This window comes from Colius striatus, chromosome 16 (genome assembly GCF_028858725.1).
Source record: "Colius striatus isolate bColStr4 chromosome 16, bColStr4.1.hap1, whole genome shotgun sequence".
Classification (NCBI taxonomy): Eukaryota; Metazoa; Chordata; class Aves; order Coliiformes; family Coliidae; genus Colius; species Colius striatus.
In genome coordinates, this window is record NC_084774.1 from 9,981,673 (window position 1) to 9,989,353 (window position 7,681).

The following is a 7,681-nucleotide window of genomic DNA, read 5'->3' on the forward strand; positions in this document are numbered from 1 at the left end:
CCATTAGCGTTAATAGTGGCTACGTGTGCAAACCCCCGGAGGATAATGGGAGTGGGGTGTGTGTAGAGAGAGAGGAATGCCACACACAGAAGCTGGGCTGAAATCATTTCAGTCCCAGTTAAGGAGAAAGTGGTCTTTTATAAGCACCTTCTGATAAGCACTGTCTGGTAAACATGAACCGATGGGCACCGAGGTTCCCTTTATACAGGCGCTGTGTTATAGGGTTAAATGAGAGCATTAATCCCTGTTTGTCTGTGTAATTAGTGGTGGTTCTGCAAGGACACGCGTGGCACATGCAGTGCTTGTGCTTGCAGCCTCAGGGGAGCAGTGTTGGGCAATATTTTTCAACCGCTGTGTTGCAGGGCCAGGGGACTGATGCTTCCCACCAAACCTGCATGTTCACACTCATGTCTGGGCTGCAGACCCTTGCAGGGGCAGCTTTGTTCTTCTGGGACCAAAGAAGCACGAAACAGTTCTTGTGTTTTCACTGTAGCAACGCTGCTGCAATTTGCTCTGAAGCAAGAATCGTCTTTGTACAGTGAGTGAGTACAGCACAGGAGTGAAGGCTTCAGGACAGGACTCTCCAGTTTTCAGTAGCAACAAAGGGAAGCCACAAACATTTGCCTTTCTTAGCAAGCAAACAAATGCATGCCATTCCCTGGCAAGTCCAGTTTGCTCCATTCCTGGAATTTGGGATGGCTACATAGCTCTCTTCCCATCTCTGCAATGTGTGACAAATATCTAAGATAATAGCTAATGCCAACGAGAAACATTTGCAAAGGCATTCTGCATTGTGTTCCCTGCTTCTTCCCTTTCTCTGATTATGAATTTCTTCTGCCTTGAAACTAAGTTACAAATCCTTTTAGCACAATGGCCATTGTTCTAATCTATGACATCTTTTCATGATGTTTCTCCACCTCATAGCTAGAGGTGAAGAAAAGCAGCCACTTGTATTTAGAGAACCCCATCAGACCTTCTGCCTGTGCACTTTGGGGTTTTTTTTCATTTCAGGAATGAGATAAAATTTGCTAAGTCTTGCAAGGAGGCAGCAGGCAGCCTTACCTCTGATGTTAAACCAGCAAACAGAGGAGAAGAAGCTTTCATTTAAACAGCAGCTGCCACTACACGCAGCTTTAATTTAGTGTTAATGTTACCTATGTGTGTGTCACCTCACAGTTGGTATCATTGTCAATCAAACCTATCAAAGTGGCTATCAAGCATAGTCCAGGCAGGAAGGAAAAGCCTGGAGGGGCTGCCAGCTGCCTCTGTCTACTCTGTGCATATTCAGAGTGAACTTTGGGTTCTGGTTCAAGTGGCTTATATCCAAGACAATTAAGTCTTTCTAAACTAAATGTGTCTAAAAAAATGCCCCTTCAGCCTGGTGGCACCTGACACTGCCGACTTCTTAATACATATGAGCTCTCAGTGGCTGGGATTGGAAAGAATGTCCCTGAAAACACAGCAGAAAAAGTAGCTCTGTTTTGTGCCCAGCTGTGTTTGAACAGCTCCTGACTGCACGTTTCATACCTTCCTCAGGGCAGTGCTCATCCTGGCACCCACACTGCTGCACAGGCTGCTGTGGGAGTCCTTCAAAGGACACTCTGAAAGAAATCTGTTGTCGATTTCTTCTCCATTGTATCACACGAGACTTGTTAAATTGGCTTGAGAGGAAAAACAAGATTCCTATCAGGGTCAAAAGGAGAGCACCCCAAGCTGCTGCCCAAAACCGGAGGCTGCTCTCACCCTGTTGGCTCCTTTTTTGTCTTATCATTTGAGAAATGCAACTGTTGCATGGAAACCTTGAATAATCACTGGGTATCAATGCCCAGGGACCTTGGCAGCTGCATTGAATTACTTCTTGGTCACAGTGCCTAGGGAAATTGCAGCTGGAAATGTGGCTGCAATCATGCCAGCTACTCAGATTGCATGGGCTGAGATGCTGGGGTGTCAGCTGGGACAGCTTTTCCTGCAGGAATTAACCCTTTGGGCACTCCTTCCTCCCCACTCAAGCCTCCGCCTGTGAAACCACCTGCAGTCTTTACCCAGGACTGTTGGCACACTCTCCCCAGAGCTGCTATAACTCTAATTTGAGCAGCTCTCCCCAAAGTGGTTCAGTAGTTGTTTGACATTCTCAGTCTGCAGGTTGTAAATAAGATGGACTGGCAATCCCAGTGAAGGGAGAGGCTCTTCACACAATCAGGTGGAATCCCAGAATGGTGGGGGTTTGAAGGGCCCTGCAAAGCTCCCCCAGCCCAACTCCCTGCTAAAGCAGCTTCCCCTGGCTCAGGGGGCACAGGAACGTGTCCAGGTGGGGTTGGAAACCTCCTGAGAAGGAGCCTCCACACCCTCCCTGGGCAGCCTGGGCCAGGGCTCCCTCACCTCAGCACCAAACCAGTTTCTCCTCCTGTGCCAGGGGAACTGTTTGTGTTCCAGCTTGTGCCCATTACCCCTTGTCCTGGCACTGGGCACTGCAGAACAACAATGCTGTCAGATTCCAGAATGCTTCTGTCTCTGTATTTTTCCTTTAAAGCCATGGAGAAGTAGAAAAATAATGATTTGAGAGACTGCTTGTGGGATGTTATGGCAGAATTGTCAAGGCATCTTATTAAAGCTGTAAAAGTGTGAAGTTGAACCTTGACTCCACTGTAGTGGTAAATGGGTGCCTGTGTGTTTGATCCAAGGGAGGAAGGATATCAGTTGCATTTCCTTCTTAAAAGCCCTTGATAATACCAGTGAGGCAGCTGTATCCCATAGATGTGGACAAGTTGTTCACCTTGCTATTATTCTTACCCACTGGAGAACTCAGTGAATCTGCCTTCCACCTCTGCCACCCTCCACTTGCTCATCAAAGAGTGGTGAGAATGTGTTGTGCAGCTCAGCAAGTTAATATCAAGGAATGACAAATGTGGAGTGTAGATGAAGATGGTGCCAAAATGCCAAAGAGCCTGATGAGGAGCCGCCTCATCCCCAACACCCAAAAACTTCACAGGGATCAGACAGAAATGACAGATTTCACACACCACTTCTGATAAATGTTACAGATTGCCCTGGGCTGCTGGGGAACCATTTCAAAGCTTAAAAGTCATTGAGGTTGTTTCCTTTGTTGTGTAGTGATGAGCACCATTTGTAAAGCGCTGTGCTTTGCTCTCACAGGGCTGCTTTCCTCTGCAATGTGCTCAGCTGTCTGCAAAGGGAGGGAAGAGTGTGGCTCCTTTGGACATCCTTCAGACATCAGCTGCTGAGTGTGTACCTCTGTGGTGCTGCTCAGTTTGGGTTTCTCTGCCTCTCTGGTTCCTCTGGAGAGAAGAAGGACATGCCTGTGCCATTGCCACCTCTCTTGGGTCTTCTGCTGTGATAGTCTTGGCTTCATCTTCAGCTGAGCTCTGTCAAAGCTCTCAGGTTATTACCCCAGGGCAATGGGAGGTGTGAAAGATTACAAGTTTAAAATCAGAAGGTCAAAAGTCCTTGCCCTTTTTTCATGATCTGCTTCTGGCTCAGTAATCCTTTTCTACTTAAAAAGTCTTCATTAAGACACACGGGAATATCACTGCATGCAGTTCCTACAGCCAGAGCTGGCTGCCTAAGCTGAGCTGTGGCAACCTCTGGTCACCAGCACTTAGGTCCTGTAACTGGTCTAACGTTACTCTTTTAAGAAGCCAGGACAGAGGTTAGTGTCCTTTCCTCCTCCCAGCCAGGAAGATGATTTACCCTAATCCATCCATACGCACATCCATTTTAAGCACCCACAGTGTCCTGTGGCAGGAAGCATCACAGCTCACCCACCTCTTACATGAAGACTTTCCAAGGGATTGTTTTGAGCCTGTCCCCTGTGAAATGCTGCTGTGCACAGGGAAAAGCTGCTGTCATCAGCAAATGACCAGCAGCAGGCTTTCCTTCTCATTTGTGACAGATACGTGATGTGACACAGCACCTTGGGAAGGCTGCTGCCTGCCCTGAAGGAGAGCAGTGGGCTGGCTGATGAGCTCATAGGGCCACAAAGCACTGGGACAGGCACATTTTGCCTGTTGGATGTGGCATTGATAAGGCTGGAGCACTCTGACACCCCTGTGTTTGATCAGACATCTGTAAAGGCTCCATGACCCAGATGAGGTTATTAAAATGGAGAGGAGGTGAATGTAAATGAACCGAGCGGAATAATGCACCCCATGTGGATCATGGGATGTAAGAGCATCTCTAGCTTTCAGCTGCTGTGACAATTACAGGGTTTGGGCTGTGAAGAGACATGTCCCCAGCTAATACTTTTAGCCTCTATTGCTCATCTTGATCTGTCAGAGCGAGGAGGCTGCGGATATGAGAGATAACAAGCTGTGGTAAGACGCTGCTGCTTTGTTTCAAGCTTCCTAACTTTGCTCTCCAGTTCTTCTGAAGTAAACCAGAGACTTTTTGAAGTAATTTGGCTGTAATGAAGCAGGAAGGAGTGATAACAAGGTCCCATTGTTGCAGGTTAATCTCCCCTAGCAATGCAGCTGGATCCATGCAACACCTTCAGCATAACAAATTTGGATGGGAAGAGGTTTCTGATTCAAGCATTGGCTGAGAACAGAGACATTCAGTCTCTGGAGCATTGTATCAACCTGAGGCTGGTTCCCAACTGGATTTCAGTCCCCCCAAGAAGTCAGGATGTGGCCAGCATGTGCATCAGGATCTAAAGTGAAAGGGCATCCTCAGGAAAAAAAGAAACAACTAAGGACTTTTCCAAATGCCTGTGGCTGCAGTAATGGCTGCTTGACCAATTCCAGTGTCGTCGTCTTCTCCTGATGGAGAGGGATGGAGCTGCCTGTGGTTGTCCCTCAGACTCCACTCACAATCCCTTAATCAGGAGAAATCCTTCCTGATGTCCAGACTGGGCTCTTGAAGCAACATTTTGCCCATCAAGAGCTGAGGATGGGGTTATACTCCAGCAAGGAAATCAAGATACTGGGTAGTTTGGGTTTTCTTTCTTCTTTCTGTTTGCTAATTGAACATTGTAGTTGGTTTTCTGAATGCAACCCTCAGGGCAGATGTGTGGCCCTGCAGCACTTGTGCAGGAGTACAGATGGTCAGGACTTTGCATGGATTTTAAGAGAGTCTGGTGGCCACTGTGACCATGGCAAGCCAAGTGCCACGGTGCAGTGACCCACGGGGCATCACTGGTGGTGTATTGCACATCCATGATGGCACAGTGTTTTGGAAGCCTCTGCACTGCCTCATCCTGTTAGCATTACTGTATATGGAAAGTTAGAAGTAGTTAGGCTAAGGTCTGTATCGAGGCCTAGTGAGCAGTGTGGGATGTTGATGTAACCTAGCAGTCTAGGGAACTAGTGGGGCATGCTGAGCTTGTGCATTCTTGCTTAAACAAAGCAAAGAGATTAGTGAAGAATACTGAACGCTGAATCTTGTTTTTCTCAAAGAAATCGTTATCTCGAATGTTTACCTGTTTGTTATCTATGGAAATTTCTTGTTGTGGATTCAGATAAGCATAGTCTCAAGTAACTACATGAAAGAGCACAACATAATCCTAATGTCTAAGAAAACTGGTAAACATCACGGGGACCTGATGAAGTAATCATTTGTGGAAAGTATATAAACTCTGTGAAATTTTCTGTTAGTGGGGGCTCTGACTTTGGACACTAGTCCTCAGGTCCCTAGGGCCCTCAATAAAGCACCGCATAAAACGACCTCGGTTGTTTTGTGTTTTCCTTCGGGAACGGGCAGCAGTTTTCTGGCGACCGCGGCAGGACTCCGAGGGTGCCTGGGGAGGTTCGCGTGCTGATTTACTCCACGCCGGCACCGAGAGTTTCTCGGGGAGTCATCGGTTCGTGCCCGACCCCCGCACCTGGCGGACGACTGCTATAAGGTAAGCCCATAGGTGCTTTATTTTCTGGTATGGGTGCCTGCTCATAAGACGAGGCGGCGATCCTCGCTGAGTTGGGCTAAGACGTCTTGGTGGATGCCTAGGCGCCGGCTGTAAGACGCGGCGAAAGCTGCGTAGGTCCGGCACTTGCCCCTCGCGGCGTCGAGAAGTGGCAAGTTGGTTTGGTACTGGTTATTGGTTTTGTGGTTTTTGTTTGTATCGTTACAGTGTTTGTGTTTGCTGTTATTTTGTCTGCTGTTATTTTGTTTCGTGAATACTTGAAATGATGCCGCTTAAAACTTTTAAGCCGTTAGTTCAGTCTAATAGTAAAATCCCAGGAAACACCCCATTAGGATGTTTGCTGGGAAGATGGAGGAGTGCTGGATTTTATCAGGATTTGAATAAGGGTAAAACGATAAACTATTGTAATCATTGGTGGCCTTTATATGAGTCAGAAGGGGGACCTGCGTGGCCCCTAAACGGTACTGTCGATCCGGGTATTATATCGTCTTTGATGCAGTATTTACGGGACAATGAGAAATGGGGATGAGATCCCGTATTTGGATTTGTTTTATTATTTAGGGCGAAAACTGGATTGGTAGAAGGAATGTGGTATTTTAGTTTTGGAAACAAAGGAATTAGGGTGTAGTGAATGTAAGAAGAGATCTATGTGTGTTAAGTGTTTAGCTGCCTCCTCTGGTCCAGAGGAAGATTTATCGTTATTAGTTGCTCATAGTGGACAGGGTCCCTCTGCTCCACCCTATGTTCCACCTCAGATGGAACAGGATAGTGAGGACGATGATAATGAGGAGGAAGAAGAGGATGAAGATGAGGACACCAGGAACTTAGATAAAATGTTAGAAGTTGCGTGGAAGGTTTATAATAGTAGGGGAAAAAGAATCAGCTAAGCGGCAACAAGCAGGTATACTGGCTGTAATTCAACAATCAGGAGGACAAAGGGGCCGAGGTCCTGGTAGGGGAGGCTCTGCCCAAGGAAGAGGTGGTTATGGTCAGGGAAGAGGGGGATTTCGAATGGGAAACCTTAACCAAGGAAAGCTAGGTTCTAATCAGTGTGCTTTTTGTCGATAGATAGGACATTGGAAAAATGAATGTCCTGTGAAAAATGGAATGGGGGGTGGCGCCGGGACAATGGGTAGTTATCCTATGCCTCAGGCAGATGTCGCCTAACCCCTGGTTTTGGGGAATTACCAAAATCAGAGCTGACTAGAGCAAGGGTTAAAGGTAAGGTTAGAAATAAATGGTAAAGAACAGGAATTCACAGTTGATACAGGAGCTACTTATTCAGTTCTCAACAAAAGACTGGGAATAATAAGTGATACCACCGTACAGGTGGTAGGGGCTATGGGTCAGCTGGAAGAAAGACCATTTTTGCAGCCTCTAAATTTGAAATTTGGGGGAAAGGAATTGGATCATCAATTTTTTTTATATGCCCAATTGTCCCAAGCCCCTGTTTGGAAGGGATTTATTGTCTTTGTTAAACGTGAAAATAATATTTGAAAATGGGAGAGTAAAATTGGAGATTCCAAATGAAGAAATTGGGAAAATTTTTGTAATAAAGGAAATAGAACCTACTCCCATTCCAGAAGAAACAGATCAGGCAGTTGTACCCTGGGTATGGGAAACAGGGACCCCAGGAAAGTCAAAAGCTGCCCAGCCTGTTGTTGTAGAACAGGAGAAAAAAAAAAGAAAAAAAAAGGAGCCCAGCCGTTTAGGGTTAGACAATATCCAATTAAGTTGGAGGCTAGGAAAGGAGTGGCTCCACTGATAACCCAATTTGTGATTCAGGGAATTTTACAGGAATGTGAA